This window comes from Neofelis nebulosa, chromosome 11 (assembly GCF_028018385.1).
Source record: "Neofelis nebulosa isolate mNeoNeb1 chromosome 11, mNeoNeb1.pri, whole genome shotgun sequence".
NCBI lineage: Eukaryota > Metazoa > Chordata > Mammalia > Carnivora > Felidae > Neofelis > Neofelis nebulosa.
In genome coordinates, this window is record NC_080792.1 from 72,529,180 (window position 1) to 72,546,316 (window position 17,137).

At 38.3% G+C, this 17,137-nt stretch overlaps 1 protein-coding gene across 14 annotated transcripts in view; it reads left to right on the forward strand.

The window, feature by feature from the left end:
• MTMR3 (myotubularin related protein 3) overlaps window positions 1-17,137 on the forward strand; it is a 151,927-nt gene that overhangs the window by 70,741 nt on the left and 64,049 nt on the right. For 13 of the 14 annotated variants that reach the window (XM_058690761.1, XM_058690763.1, XM_058690758.1 and 10 more), the window contains 2 exons: window positions 6,850-6,884; window positions 16,631-16,683. The gene's annotated coding sequence lies outside the window, so the exon portion shown is untranslated. The remainder of the gene's footprint in view (window positions 1-6,849; window positions 6,885-16,630; window positions 16,684-17,137) is intronic. The other variant, XM_058690764.1, reaches the window with a different exon arrangement.

The window sequence follows — 17,137 nt, forward strand, 5'->3', positions numbered from 1 at the left end:
TTCAGTTGGTATATTTCTTGTGTGTACCAAATTTGGTTGGTATATATATTTTGTAAATGTTTACTTTTATCTCTGAATGAAATATTTTTTTTAACAGTTATGATGAACTATTAATTGTGTCCATTGCTGAAATCATCACTGTCTTTGATTTATAATAAAAGCAGATTTCTCCAGAAATCAAAGTTAATAGAAGGTCCATGTTTATTTCTGGAAACGAATTAACTATTATTTAAGAAAATACTTGATACCTTGTAATATTTATACAGTAGAATATTTTACTTCTTAGGGTGCCTGGGTGTCTCAGTCAGTTGAGCGACCGACTCTGGATTTTGTCTCAGGTCATGATCCCAGGGTTGTGGGATTGAGCCCTGCAGCTGGCTCTGCACTGAGCATGGAGCCTGCTTAAGATTCTCTTTCCCTCTGCCCCTCTCCCCTGCTTGTACTCTCTTATTCTGTAAAATTAAAAAAAAAAAAGTGTATATATATTTTTTGTTTGAAGCTGTAATTTTTGAGTATACAGCAATTTTTAGATTATTTAGAAATTGTCTAATTTGTAATGTTAAAAAAATATGGTATAATCTGTATTACCATGCTGTGAAAGTTTTAAAGCTTATTTATTTTCGAGGGGGAGGGAGAGTGTGCATGTATGAGCTTGTGTGAGTGGGGGACGGGTAGAGAGAGAGGGAGATAGAATCCCAAGCAGGCTCCACACTGTCAGCGGGAGTGGGGGTTGGGGGGTGAGGGTGCAGGGAGCCCAACGCTGGGCTCAAACTCACAAACCCTGAGATCATGACCTGAACCGAAATTAAGAGTCAGATGCTTAACTGACTGAGCCACCTAGGTGTCCCAACCATGCTGTGAAAGTTTAACTTAAATGAGTTTTTGTCAAGAAGAAATCTGTAAAACTTTAAAAACTAAATTTTATCTAAGCATGCTGTATCTAATAGTACCTTGTGTTCAGTTAATATAGGAAATAGTAAATAGGATGATTTGTATTTGAGTTACAGTCATGGCCTAATTCTGCCTCTTTGGTTGTTTAAAAAAACCTGGTATACATTATTTAATTATGAGTTTATTAAGGAAATCAAGGTGAATCATGTGATTTTGTTATTCAGGACTCTTGGTTGTTAGTGACAAACTGAATTAGAGCTTGAATAAATAAACAAGAGAAGGTGTGGTTTTAATTGAACTGTGACAACCACATGGGGACTTGGAATTGAGGGTGCAGTGTCTCAGTTATTCTAGCTTTACATCTCTCTGGTAATTGGTGTGATTCTCCCAGGCTCATGACTCTACAGTCCAAAGTCTCAGTAATATTTTCCACTGTGCCCTCCACCAAAAGAAATAGTAATAGCTCCGTTTATTAAGTAATTAGAGCCAAACAACTGAAGTGTTTATTTCCTAACAATTTAGCTACTTGAAAAATTGATAAGTATAATTTGAAAGAAAACATTTTTTTTTTTTAATGTTTTATTTATTTTTGAGACTGAGAGCATGAATGGGGGAGGGTCAGAGAGAGAGGGAGACACAGAATCTGAAGCAGGCTCCAGGCTCTGAGCTGTCAGCACAGAGCCCCATGCGGGGCTCGAACTCACGGACTGTGAGATCATGACCTGAGCCGAAGTCGGAAGCTTAACCGACTGAGCCACCCAGGCACCCCGAAAGAAAACATTTTAATGTGTGTGCCTGTTGGGTACCAAACAAATTCTCAAACCTTGTAATCAGATTAGATATTCCACCTGTTTCCTGTTGGACATTGGTTTTTACAGGATACTTTTTGTCATAGCGACTTGCTAAAACCCCTGTGTCTTACATATCACTGAAAAGGATGTTTTTTAAGCTAATGTTGAACTTATGAATGACCTCAGATAGTTGTTTGTGTGGTCCACATAGGTCAGTTATTGCTGTGTTTCCCTCAAAAACTTAAACAGTCCCTGTAGTGCCCCTGTGAATTTACTGTGGTATCCCCAAGATGCCTCAGCACACAGCTTGGAAGCCATGATTTTAGAAGAAGAGAAGGATTTTTAAAAATATTTTTGAGAGAGAGAGGGAGAGGGGAGGGAGGGAGGAGTGGAGAGAGAGAGAGAGAGAGAGAGAGAGAAAGAGAGAGAGAGAAAAAGAGAGAGAGAGAGAGAATGAACAGAGCATGAGTGGGGCAGGGGCAGAGGGAGACAAAGAATCCAAAGCAGGCTCCAGGCTCTGAGCTGTCAGCACAGAGCCTGACACCAGGCTCAAACTCACAAACCTTGAGATCATGATCTGAGCCGAAGTTGGACATTTAAAAAAGTTTATATATGGATTTGAAAGCATGATCTTTGTGCTTTCATAATTATCTGAGTAATCAAGGATCAAAGATGTAAACTTAAGAGCTAAAATTATAAAACTTTTGGAAGAAAACACAGGGGAAACATTTCATGACATTGCATTTGCAATGATTTCTTGGATATGACATCAAAAGCACAGGCAGCAAAAGAAAAAATAGATGCTTTGAACTGTATTAAAAACTTAACGTATCAGTATGCTTTCAAGAGTGAAAAGGCACCAGAATGGGAGGAGATATTTGCAAATCCTATATCTGATAAAGGATTACTATCCAGAATATATTAAAAAACACAACACCCAAAAACAACCCAACTAAAAAAACAGAGACTTGAATAGACATTTCTTCACAAAGAAGTTATGTAAATAGCTAGTAAACACATGAAAAGATGCCCAACATTGCTAGTCATTAGGGAAATGCAAATCAAAACCATAAGATGCTACTTCGCACCAATTAGGATGGCTGTTATCGAAAAAGTGGAAAAGGGTTGTCAAGGATATGGTGCATTGCTGGTGGGAATATAAAATGGTGCAGCTGCTGAGGGAAAACTGTGGTGGCTCCTCAGAAAATTAAAGATACAATTACCGTATGATCTAGCAAGTACACTCTTAGGTATCTACCCAAAATAAGTGACACCAGGGACTAACGTATTTGTACACTAATGTTCATAGTAGCACCATTCACAGTAGCCAAAAGGTAGAAACAGTCTAAATGTCCATCAGTGGATGGATGTGTAAACAAAATGTGTGGTGTATGTACATGCAGTGGAGTATTATCCAGCCTTAAAAATGAAGTTTTGGATAATGAAAAAGTTACAGAAATGGATAGTGATGGTGATTGCACCACAGTGTGAATGTACTAAAAAGGTTATTCAGTTGTACACTTAAAATGGTTAACATTGTAAATATGTCTAATTTACTACAGTAAAAACAAAAAACAAAAAAACCTGAAAAAACACTTTAAACATGTGCAGTTTGTTTTACTTCAGTAATGCCTTAATAAAGTTAAAAAGAATTTTGAGGTATTTGACCCCAAAAATAATTTGTGATGATTTTATTTAAAGATGACGGAATAACAAATTGACAAAAGTCAATTTGTCCTACAAAGTGATATCTTACTATGGTGTTAGGTCTGTGGAACAGACACAGCAGTGGATGGATTTTAACTTTACAAAAGCTTCTGTCTCTGGTGGCATCTTCATCCATAAGAGATGAAAATCTGTCTTATTGATAAATGGTGCAAAGATTAGAGGTTTCATATTCATTGTTACTGGTGGGTTGCTGTCAGATGAAAGAGAGACAACAAATGGTAGGATTGAGCTCTCAACTATTATAATGTTCTCAAGAGTGTTACAGTTGAGGGGCGCCTGGGTGGCTCAGTCAGTTAAGTGTCTTGACTTCGACTGAGGTCAAGACCTCGTGGTTTGTGGGTTTGAGCCCTGCGTCGGGCTCTGTGCTGAGAGCTCAGAGCCTAGAGCCTGGAGCCTGCTTCATATTCTGTCTTCCCCTCTCTGCCCCTCTCCCGTTTGTGTTCTTTCTCTCAAAAATAAACATTAAAAAAAAATTTAATATAGTTGATGGAATGGGGAAGTATGCTCGTTAACTTCACGGATGACTCAGCCCCTTGGAGGGTAGAATTCGAGTTTGGGACTGGCTTGACAAGTGAGAAGAGGTTGTAAAGAATAAAGATATTTAGGAACAATATTAAAAATATTTAGGAACAAGTGTCAAGTAGCATACTTCAAGTGGATAATAAAACACTGATGAAAATTTTTAGTTTTGTGGGAGAATGAAACTTAATAAAGCCTATGCTGCTCTATAAAAAATATAGTAGCATATGTAGTATATAAGAAACATATTCTCAGTATATAAGGGCTCCTTACTTGGATTCACTTTATGAGGAGTATAGTAGCATCAAATTATATTAGCAGACTTACTGAATGGAGAAGGCTGTTTGGCCAGATGTTGATAATGTGAACTGTGGAGCTAGAATGCTTGGGTTTGAATTCTGGCTTCTCAACTGCTATAATCTTGAGAAAGTTACTTCTCTGTATCTGTTTTTTCAGCTGTTTTTTCAACTATAATGGTCACTATGTATAGAATTATTATGGGGTTAATTGAGATAATATAATTCTTTTTTTTTTTTTTTTTTTTAAAGCTTGCAAGAAAGAGAAAGCGGGAGGAGGTGAGGGGGGGAGGAGAGAGAGAGAGAGAGAGAGAAAGAGAAAAAAAATCTCAAGCAGGCTCCACATCTAGCACAGATTCCCTGACTCAGGGCTCAGTCTCACGACTGTGAGATCATGACCTGAGCCGAAATCAAGAGTCGGATGCTTAACCGGCTGAGCCATCCAGGTGCCCCAACACATACAATACTTTTAAAACAGTGCCTGGCATATAGAGAAGTGCTCAATAAAATTGGCTGTTTAAAACATCCCTAACGGGGCGCCTGGGTGGCGCAGTCGGTTAAGCGTCCGACTTCAGCCAGGTCACGATCTCGCGGTCTGTGAGTTTGAGCCCCGCGTCAGGCTCTGGGCTGATGGCTTGGAGCCTGTTTCCGATTCTGTGTCTCCCCCTCTCTCTGCCCTTACCCCGTTCATGCTCTGTCTCTCTCTGTCCCAAAAAAAAAAAAAACAAAACAAAAAAACAAAAACACACAGACACACACACACAAAAAAACATCCCTAACAACTGGTCACAGTTGGCCCATTAATATGAGGTTCTCCCTGTTCTTGCTGTCACTGTAAAAAAAAAAAAAAAAGTTATTAAAAAAATGGCCTTGTTTTTTCTAAGTAGCATGCCAAATACTACCATTGCTTTTTGGTGCTGTAGAGTTAGCTATTCATGTGGATGCTGTACCATTCAGGTTCTTTGCCGGTTATCAGAAAGTGTTAAATATATACGACTGAAAAATCATCTTGGCTTCATGTTGGAAGAAACTACTTTGCAGTCTCACTAATTTGTGAACCTGTTTGCTCTTCCTTTGTCAATTCAGGAAAAGTTGAGGAAAGGACAGAGAAGGAATCCAGTTTTTTCAGGTAGAAGCAAAATTATTACACAAAGAATGAAATGTAAAAAGGATTTTTTAGGAATGACTTGATCATAAGAATGGCTTTTATATGATGGCCTCAAAGAGGCCAAAGAAGATTAAAACCACTTCCCTCTTGCTGTCACTTTTATATTATGTATCCTTGTTTTAAAGCAGTCTTACCTTTACAAAACCAGCCTGATCTTATTTATTTTTAATGTTTATTTTTGAGAGAAAGAGGGAGGGAGGCACAGAATCCAAAGCAGGCTCCAGGCTCAGAGCTGTCAGCACAGAGCTCAACGTGGGGTTCGAACCCACAAACTGAGATCATGACCTGAGCTGAAGTTGTATGCTAAACCAACTGAGCCGCCCAGGCGCCCCTTAGTTATTTATTTTTAAAGTAAATACACTGTGTGTGTGTTTTGAGAGAGTGAGAAAGAGAAGGAGAAAGGGAAGGGAGAGGGGTTTGGAGGAGTGAGAGAGGTAGAATTTGATAAAAGAGAATCAGTGTGGGTGGCTCAGTTGGTTGAGCGTCCGACTTCGGCTCAGGTCATGATCTCACAGTCTGTGAGTTTGAGCCCCGCATCGGGCTCTGTGCTGATGGCTCAGAGCCTGGAGCCTGCTTCCGATTCTGTGTCTTCCTCTCTCTCTGCCCCTTCCCTGCTCATGCTCTGTCTCTCTCTGTCTCAGAAATAAATAAAAAAACATTAAGAAAAAAAAAAATTAAAAAAAAAAAAAAAGAATCAGTGTTAAATCATGTGTACCTGCAAAGATACAGTAAAAGTTTAGTGGCCTAAAATACTAGAAAAGCTCTGACGATCTGGTTGGTAGAGAAAAGGCCAGTCTGGGTATAGGAAACAACATAAACAATGGCAAGGAATTTGGAATGAACATAGAATGTCCTAGAGGGGAAGAGTAAGATCCTCATTTGGGGGAGACTTGGTTGTTCGAGAGGGAAGGGCCTTGTTTTGGGGAGACTTTGTTCTTGAGGGATGCCCTAGATCTTGATAGATATAATTATGGTACCTTGAGAGTTCATTGATAATTGTGTTGAGAATAGTGGTTAATGTTGTTTGGCTCACTCGGTTAAGTGATTTCTTCTTAAGTCTCAAAATGCCTATAACTAAGCTTTTTGCTGCAGCAAAATTGCATACTACTTTTTTATTTTGGACTTTGAAAGGTAATAATCAATACTGGAAACTTAACAGATCTTTCGGTTGCAAGGGCTTGTTCTACATGAAGGCAGGCAGGTAGAACTGTTGCATTTATGGTAAGAACTGGAATACAGATGTTTTAAATGGACATGAGTGTGCTTGAAACATTTAGTGGGTAGGTAAATAGAAGACCATGGTTAATTTTTTGTGTTTACCTAAATTGCATGTTTTTTTTTTAAATTAAAAATGCAGTTATTGAGCGTATTTTTCCTCCCTGTCAGAATTAGTATTCACTTGTTTGAAGATACTAGCTCAGTAACTCTCTTTTCTGATGTTATTTCCATTTTACAGATGAGAAACTTCGTGAACTTCCCAAACTGATACAAGTAAGTTTGGAGCCAAAATTAACATCCTGAACTGTCTGATTCCAGAACCTGTGATCATACCTAATCATATGTAGTGGCACTATATTGTAGTGCCTCTCATTGAAACATAGTGTAAGGCCCTTGGGTTCCGAGTAGGAAAATGACTTTGCATAGGAAATCACAATCTGTATAGAACACATAGAAATGTAAGTAATTAGGGGCACCTGGGTGGCTTAGTCGGTTGAGCATTGACTTCGACTCAGGTCATGATCTCACAGTTCATGAGTTCGTCTCCGTGTGGGGCTCTGTGCTGACAGCTCAGAGCTTGGAGCCTGCTTTGAATTGCTCCTCCTCTCTCTGCCCCTCCCCCACTCACACTCTGCTTGTCTCTCTCTCAAAAATAAATAGGCATTGAGGGGAAAAAAAGAGGAATTGACCAGAAACAGTTGTGTTGTCAGTTGAATCCTAACTGGTAATTTTGTTTCTTAGGTAATTAAGGTCTAATTTTTAAATGAACAAATGTTTAAAAATCAGTTAGCTAAACCAAATGGTGGTGATACTGGTGGCATGGAATGGAAAGATGGAAATCGAGCGTTTCAGGGAAAGTAATGGGAATTGGTGTTAGGTTTTGTTATTGGAAATAGATTAAAATGTTTTCTAGCCTTGAAAACCTAGGCCTACCAAGATTTCCAGTGGAGTATGAAGAAAGAAGGAGTGGTGGAGGGAGGAGGAGGAGGCCAGTGATGGATTTTGTTTAGGATATGTAGACTTGGAGGTGCTATGGTGATAGTCCATAGGAGACCCTGTATTTTGTGGTACTGTGCTAGTAGTAATAGCAATCAAGAGATGCCAGAGCTCTCTGGTGGTAGCATAAACCTTAAAGAGAGGCTTATCATTTGTGTGGGGGAAGGACTAGATACTGTTGAATGTGGCCCTGGTCAGGTCTGCTTATGAATGGTTTCAGACTTTTAATGAATTGAAAAGATAAGTGCAGAATATTTTTTTTCAGTGCTCATTACCATAAATACAGTTTTTGGGTTTTTTTTTTAAAGATACTTGTGTCCCATTTAAGTCTTCTCAAATCTCGCCAGTGGTCTGTATACCACAGCATGGAAATACTGGTAATTGAAAATATAACCATATGCTATAGGATGTAGGATTTAGGTTAAAGACTGACGATATAAATCAGTAGAAAAGAAAAAGGGTAAGCTCTTTCTAAAGTCTTATATATCTTTACATTTTAGCATATTTAAATGTCCTGATTGAAAACAGTAGTACACAGATGTGGTGTTCAAGTCATAGGCCTGCTGTTTTACCAGAGAGCTGGATAAAACGCATTTGTCCTTCTGCCCCTTACAGACATTAGTTCCTCTGACAAACTGTTTTCAGGTTGAAAAATGCAAGAAACTTATGAGTAGTGCTGATTGACATTAGATATGTTTACACGCTTATTGGAAACTTGAGAATTTGAATTGCGTGGATTATTATTTTCATGTTGAATTGAATAGTATAAGTTTGTGATGTATAAACAATATGCTTGGAATATTCCATAATTTATGCAGAACAGGTTTATTTTTATTTTTTGAGAGAGAGAAAGCATAAGAGAGCTAAGGGGAGGGAGGGAGGGAGGGAGGGAGAGAGAGAGAGAGAGAGAGAGAGAGAGAGAGAAATTGAGGCTAGAGCTCACAAACTGGGAGATCATGACCTGAACTGAAGTCAGATGCTTAACCAACTGAGCCACCCAGGAGCCCCAGAATTGGTTTAGATTAGGCTATTTGAGAAGTTTTTCATCTTGTTTTAAAGAATATTTTACCAATATTTTAATATGTTTGGTATGAATACAAGTAATCTAAGCGAATATACTTTTTTTTAATCCCCATTTCCCCTTTTCCCCTTACTGGGTTAAGCAAAATGATAGCTTAAGAATTTTTAAAATTCAGAGTTTGGTTTTTTATCTTCAGTATGAACCCATGACTTGAGTTTTAGGAGTTGTTATTTTAGTGTAGTTATTTCAAAACAAAAAAGGAGAAATCTCTTTTGCTTAATAGCTAATTTCTTATTAGCCCTGATTTAACGTGGTACTTTTGCCCTCCTTTCCTGTAAAGCATGTTGATGAATTCTACTTTTTGACTTCAGCTGAAAAGGTTTTTTTTTTTTTTCTCTCCCCTTGTATCTGTTTGGATGACAGTCACATGTTTCTCTCTGTTTACATAAGATAAATGTTAGTAGTTTAAAAGCGTAGGTCTTTTCCTGGGTTTCTGTTGAATTGTATGATATTAAAAGGATGGTCTTAAGAAGATGGTGTTCTGGTCAAGACAATTTCTGGTCTTTTGGCTATTTAATAATTGAGAACTGCTTCGAAAGAGTAGGTATTTGAACATGCTGCTTTAAACAGAGCCTGTCTTGTAGTGTGTGGTTATTGGAAGTTATTTGGGTTTTTATTGGCTTGCTTTCAAAAATATGAGTAGCCCCCTACCTAATTGCCAGAATATACATTTTAAGTAGGCCAGTAGAAGAGTGGATTCTTTTCATTGCACATAGCCTATATTACTTGAGTTTTGTCTCTCTTTTCTTGAATGTACCTATTGGCTAGCTGGAATTGGGCAGTTTTTAATTATGAATACAGCAGTTAAAAATTCAGATCTGTTTCTTCATTATTAAGTTGTATGCTTAAAAGGTGGACGTGCATTTTCATTCAGCTTTCTGGTACTTGTCCATTTTGATGCCCATTACCCTGTATAAAACTGAGTGGACAAAACCAGAACTTTGGACAGTCTGTTTACAGACTGGGAGAGGAACATTAACATTCCTAAATATAATATTAATATACTAATAATATGCAGATTGAGATATTGATAGCTATTTTTTTGAAGAGTTTATTTACATTTTTCCTAGAATTGGTGTTAAACATCTCAAGTACCTGGGCAAAACAGGATAATCATGCTCGTTTATACATGGGCACACTGTTGAGTTCCCATGGTAAACTGACCTTCATATTAAATTGTTTGTTTTTCAAGAAAAGAAACCTCTTATGTAGCTGTGAGGTGGGGGGAGCTTTGGTATAAAATGGGTGGGAGTTTGGAGAGTCTGTTTTTGTTTGTTGAGGGCAGGGTCCAGAGCAAAGCATATTAAGCAGTATAAATCTGCAGGTTTCAAAATGATGGGATGTGTTGAATTTTGCTTAGTTTTTTAGTTGCCTGTTTTTTTTTCCTTTTTTGTATTTTTGGTTTTTGTTACCTATCTCATTTGATTAGTTTTCTTTTTCTATTGAGTACATAAGAAATAGCTCATAATTTAAATATTTAAAAACTTTTTGCGGAGTGCCTGGGGACTCAGTCGGTTGAGCGTCCAACTCGGCTCAGGTCATGATCTCACAGTTTGTGGGTTTGAGTCCCACGTCAGGCTCTGTGCTGACAGCTTAGAGCCTGGGCCCTGCTTCACATTCTGTGTCTCCGTCTTTCTCTGCCCCTCCCCGGCTCACACTCTGTCTCTGTCTCTGTCTCTGTCTCTCTCTCTCAAAAATAAATAAACATTAAAAAACAAAAACCTCTTTGAGACCTTATTGTAAAATTGCTTATCTTCATAGAGATTGGTCATTTAGGTGTTTTGTCCTAAAAAAGTTAGTTAAAATTTTATTCTTTGAACAGTAGGAAGCAGGGACAGAGTCTGCAGTCTCATGTTAAGAGATAATCATATAATATGTTAAAGGGGAGAATTATAATTAGGAAAATTTAAATTTCCATGAGGAGCTATGAATTTCTGGAGTAGGAAGGTTTTTCTTTCCCTTTTTATTTAAAAAATGTTTTTTAAATACAGGGCTTGATCCCATGACCCTGGGTTATGTATTGAAACAGAGGTTTTGTTTTTTGGTTTTTTTTTTTTTTTTTGGTGTGTTCAGCATTGTCTTATGTGTTGCTGGTTCAAGAGACTTATTACCAGTGAAAGACTCTTTGGTATAGAAATGTGATTATAAGATGAAGTTTAAGTTACAGTTTCTGGCAGATTACTGGGTTTTTGTTTTTCAAGAAGGTAGTTTTTTTTTTTTGTTTTTGTTTTTTTTGGTTAGGAAGTGATAATATTTTAGCTGCTTATCTGTGCTCTACAGCTGGCAGAGGAATGCATACTGATGATGAATTTGCATCTGGATCCCTGAAAATGCACAGACGTTACTTAGTGTTTCTAAGTAGAAAAGATAATGTAGAGTCTGTCTCTTTCTCTCTCCCATCTTGTTTAGAGATATCATTGAAAGGAGGTCAGTGACTCAATTTTATATTTACTGTTTCTTCTTATCTTTTCCAAAGCATGGATCTAATTAATAAGTAGGGGAGAAAAGTCACACTGACGACATTCAACCATGTGAGAATATTTTAGCTGATACTAGAATTGCAGCTCCTTTAAGGGTGGGAACTTTGATTCGTTCATTGCTGCATTCCCAGTGCCTAGAATAGTGCCTATGATCCCCAAATACCTGTCAAATAAATGAACCTCCACCACAGTGAACTTGTCATGATAGGTGAATGCAGCCATGTTTTTTGAACTCTGTTTCTATTTTTATTTATAGTTGACTTCAGCACCAAAGGTTTTAGAAAACCTGAGGTTTGGACTTCTAGGAGTACCAAGCCATAGTAGTTTTACTCAGCTGGTAAATGCTTGGGTTTTGGTTAATGTTGATGATTAAATCATTTCCCCACAATGGGATAATTCCACCCACCATGCCACAGAATCCTAGTTCGGGAAGATCATATTATCCATCAGATCCCTGAAAAGTTGTTAGGCATAAACAAGGAAACACAGACTGAAAAGGTTTTTGTCTAAAATAGTGGCAGTTGGAAAGCCACTTAAAATTTAACATCGAATTATTTTATATTGCCTCCACACTCAAATTTTGCTGTGAATCTGTTTTCTTAAAATGCAGTACATGTGCTAGAAAAGGCATTTCTTTCACATACAGTGAAAATAGAAGATTTCTTTGGGGTTCCTGGGTGTCTCAGCTGTTTGATTGTCTGACTTCGGCTCAGATCATGATCTTGTAGTTCATGAATTCAAGCCCTGCATTGGACTGTGTGCTGATAGCTCAGAGCTTGGAGCCTGCTTTAGATTTCTGTGTCTCCCTCTCTCTCTCTCTGTTCCTCCTCTACTTGTGCAAGCACATGTTCTTTCTCTCTCTCAAATAAACGTTGAAAAAAAAAAGATTGCTTTAAAATTATTCATTGTTGCCTTTTTGAAGTTTCCAACTCTTGGGGCACGTGAATGGCTCAGTTGGTTAAGCGTTGGACTCTTGATTTCAGCTCAGGTCATGATCTCACAGTTTGTGGGTTTGAGCCCCACATCGGGCTCTGCACTGACAGTGAGGAGCCTGCTTGGGATTCTGTCTGTCCCTCTCTGCTTACACTCTCACTCTCTTAAAATAAATAAATAAACTTAAAAAAAAAAGTTTTGAACTCTTAATTATCCTGTATTTGAAAGTGAGACAGGACTATGTAAAAAAAAAAAAAAAATGCATCGTTCTTTTAAAGTTAAAACATACACTAGCCAAAAAAAGTGCTGCTTTAGCCACCTGTGTCACACCCCCCAACATTTTAAGAGGCCTGGCCCTGAGTCTCTTTGTTTTTCCTCATAAATTTGGTTCAATCTGATTAGTTTTTGTAGTTTGAAGTCTTTTATTATATATATAGTCCAAATTGATGTGCCTCTTTGCCCTGTTGAACCCTATGTGGTGGTACTTCAAATATTTTCAATATATATTCAGGGTCACCCAAACCTTACTGCTCTTACTCTCTGAGGTATACATGACTGTATCCTGGGATACCTGCTGCTATCATTGAAAGGTAGCTTATGGCACCAGAGAGCTTCTTTCAGACCTCTACACCTCTACATGGCCTTTATCTGGCAAATAGTCCTAAGAGGAAGGGGAAGGGTTTTTTTTGTTTTTGTTTTTTGTTTGTTTTTGTTGGCAGTGTCTCACAGTGACATACTTGCTTCCAACCAAGTAGTTGTTTGATTGTGGTTATTAGGAAGGAGAGTCATTGCCATCATTGAAGCAGACTGTCTGAACCTTTTTGTTGAATCTGCTGTTGTTTGGTCCATCTCTTGGAACTTTACACCTGTGGAAACTTTATGCAAACACTTCTGTATTGACGGACTTCTCATATGTTTGACAGAATAAATTATCAAGTAATTTAAAACCTGTCAAATGATTTTTATGGTAGATACAGTGATTTCCTTGAAGTAAATTTAGCACTTTGAATCAGTTTATTATTACCCCTAGACTTGACCTGTCTGTTGAATTTAATCCCTCCTGCCCCCTCCCCTCCTCCCCCCACCTGCTGGATATACATCTGCTTGGGAGGCCACCTTTCTTTTATTTTTATTTTTATTTTTATTTTTATTTTTATTTTTATTTTTATTTTTTTAAAGATTTTTAATTCTTGATCTTTTTTTTAATGTTTATTTTCGAGAGAAAGCGAAACAGAGACAGGGCACTAGGGGGGCGGGGAGAGGCAGAGAGAGAGGGAGACACAGAATCTGAAGGCAGGCTCCAGGCTCTGAGCTGTTAGCACAGAGCCCAACACAGGGCTCAAATCCACAAACTGGGAAATCTTGACCTGAGCCGAAGTTGGATGCTTAAGCAACTGAGCCATCCAGGTGCTCCAGTAATCTCTACCCCCATCGTGGGGCTTGAACTCATGATCTTGAGATCGAGTTGCATGCTTTTCTAACTGAACCAGCCAGGCGTCCCACCTTTCGTTTCTTAATGATATTGTCCTTTTTCTATTCACCACAGGCCTTAACATTTCATTTTGCAGTTACTGTTGACAACTTGCTCTGCCTCTTTTTTTCCCCATTTCTAATCAATTACTAAGCTCAGGCAATTAATGCTTTTACTCACTCTGATATATTCCTATGCATTTTTGCTACAGTTGAGATATTTGGCTGTTAGCAGTTCATATCTGAACTACTAATCTGGGAATATCCTAAGTCAGTTTTCCCTCCCAGACCCTTCTACTTACTGCTTGCTGCTGTTAAATACCACCATTTTCGTGTTTCTATTTTCGTGCTGATTTGGTTTCACACCATTGAATTAAATCTGACTCCTTAGCCTGACATTGAAGGACCACAGTTGTGTCCTGCCTTTCTAGTCTTCTCTTCCTGAATACTTTCTTGATGTTCTGACCTATTCTCTGTTTCTCAGAAATGTCCTGATTACTTCCTACTGTGGTATTAATAGCCATGCTCTCTAGAATTGTCCCTGTCCCTTCTTTCTCTTTAGTTAAGTCACATACAATCTGTAAAACCCAGTTGAAATTCTTCATCAGCTCTGAAGCCTCCCTGGGCTGTCCATCCTCTGAACTCTGAACACATGCATGTCATTGGACAGTTAACCTCATAGTACTCTGATAACTTCCTGAGTTACAATGAGCTGTGTCTCATTTTTTGTTTATAATAGTTGTTTTTTTTTTTTTTTTTTTACATTTATTTATTTTGAAAGAGTGAGTAAGCACAGGCAGGGGTGGGGGGGCGCGCAGAGAGAGAGAGGGAGAAAGAGAATTCCAAGCAGGCTCTGTGCCATCAGTGGAGGAGCCAGATGTGGGTCTCAAACTCAAACCTACAGAATATGACCTGAGCCAGAATCCAGAGTTGGATGCTTAACTGACTGAGCCACCCAGGTGCTCCTGTTTGTACTAGTTTTAAAGTGGAGTAATGTCTCTTCACATACACTATTTCATCTGTTTTGTTGTTTTAAAAAAAAATTTTTTTTTTAATGTTTATTTACTTTTGAGAGAGAGAGACAGAGTGTGAGTGGGGAGGAGCAGAGAAAGAGGGAGACAAAGAATCTGAAGCAGGCTCCAGGCTCTGAGCTGTCAGCACAGAGCCTGACACGGGGCTCGAACCCACAAACCGTGAGATCATGACCTGAGCTGAAGTCGGACACTTACTGACAAAGCCACCCAGATGCCCCTGTTGTTGTTTTTAAGGACAAAGAGACCAAGCATCTCTCTCTTTCTCTCTCTCTTTTTTGTTAACGTTTATTTTTGAGAGACAGCATGTGTGCATGTGCAAGGAGGGAAGGGGCAGAGAGAGACGTGCACATGCGAGCAGGAAGGGACAGAGAGGGAAAGAATCCCAGGTAGTCTTCATGCTTAGCATGGAGCCCAACGTGGGGCTTGATCCCACAACTGCGAGATCATGACCTGAGCCGATATCAAGAATTGGCTGTTTGAGTGACCTAGGCGCTCCAGTTATCTCTTCTTTTTAACAAATGATTATTTATTATCCTAAAGTAAAAAATCATGGATAATATAATGTACCTACTGATGTAATTTAGAAGGAAAATATTTGTAATATGTATTTCAGTATTCACGTGCTTAGCAAAAATTATACACTAGCATGGAAAGGTCCTGCAGATTTACAGACCCCCAACTTTTCTTCTGTATTATATCTTTTTAAACAACTTAACAAGATTAAACTTGATACTTTGTGTCTCAAGTTGCAAATTATGAATAGCTTTATTTCTGATATAGAATGTGGTTAATATGGCTTCTAAGTTACAAAATTTATAAATTATGTAAAAATTTTTTAATGTTTATTTTTGAGAGAGAGAGAGAGAGAGAACAAGCGGGGAAGGGGCAGAGAGAGAGGGGAGACACAGAATCTGAAGCAGGTTCCAGGTTCCGAGCTGTCAGCACAGAGCGCCATGTGGGGCTCAAACCTGTGAACCGTGAGATCATGACTTGAGCCAAAGTCAGATGCTTAGCCAACTTAAGCTACCCCAGTGCCCTTAAGTTACAAAATTAAAGTTATTGGGAGACAAAAATTTTACTTGTAAAATGGTTAAAACACTTTATTATTGCATATTTAGCTTCCTTTTTATGGTTCTTATCAGTTAAAAGTTTTCTGGAAGTTATGGATATAATGTGCTATGTTGACTGACTCCTTAATTTTAGGATTTTAATATTTTATACAGTTTTGTTTATTTATATGATTTCATGTCGTGTAACAGCCAGAAGGTTGAGTTGTCTGCAAATACTGAGAAATCATTGTAAGGGAATCAGGTCGATTAAGTCTTTTATCTCTGTAAAGGTCAAGTTTGCCTAGTTGTGATAAAAATTCTTCGTGCCTAGACCATACCACCCCCTGCCACTTCTGTCCCAATTTTTTTCAGACACATAAAAGATCCTTTGGTAGAAGCCAGTTGTGTGTACAAAACACCTTAAATTACCAAGTCCAAGCCTAGATCTCCTGTGAGATCAGTTAAGCATCTGACTTTGGCTCAGGTTATGATCTCACGGTTTGTGAGTTTGAGCCCCACATCGGGCTCAGTGCTGCCAGCTCAGAGCCTGGAGCCTGCTTCACATTCTGTGTCTCCCTCTCTCTCTGCCCCTACCCTGCTCATGCTCTGTCTCTATATCAAAAATAGACATTAAAAAAAGAAATAAAGTATTGGTTCATGTAGTAGCAAAAGTTTAGGTGAGAAGCCATCAGAAATGATGATTGAGGAGAAACTCTTAAATAGGAGTATCTGTAGGTTCCTGGAAAGTTCTGTCTGTACAGTTCTGTAGTTTCTAAAGGCATGATGAGGCCTGACTGGGCTTATTCTGGGCAATTAAACATTCTAAAATCTATTGTTGACTAAATCAACATTATAACAATTAAAAAAATGTATTAATATGGCATTCCAACTTGTAGAGAAAAGTCTTGTGGGGAGATTTAAGTGGCTTAACTTGATTGGAAGGCTATTTGTAAAATTACTGGTTTTTCTTTTGCAGATTGTCTTGTGAAACCTTCTAATAGAGAAAGTTCTTGGGACAAACTTCACTTGGTAAGTTTATTGTATTGTTCCCCCCCCCCCCCAACCTTGTGCTGTTTTGAAGCAGCAAAGACTAATTTAAAGATTAATTTGTGTGTGTGGGGGGGCCCTGTCTGTCCATGTACATAATTATTTAGATGAGCTCTTATATGTTCACTTTAATGTTAAATCTCTAAATACGATTTTTTCACTAGAGTTCAAGGCAGATTATTTTTTCCATATATAATGTGCTGTAATACAGTATACTATACTTGGAAACTTGTATTTAAATTGAGATTAAATGAGTTGTAGCCCTACTAACGTTGTTTAGAATAGACCGTTCTTTTTTTTTTTTTTCCAATATATGAAGTTTATTGTCAAATTGGTTTCCATACAACACCCAGTGCTCATCCCAAAAGGTGCCCTCCTCAATACCCATCGCCCACCCTCCCCTTCCTCCCACCCCTCATCAACCCTCAGTTCTCAG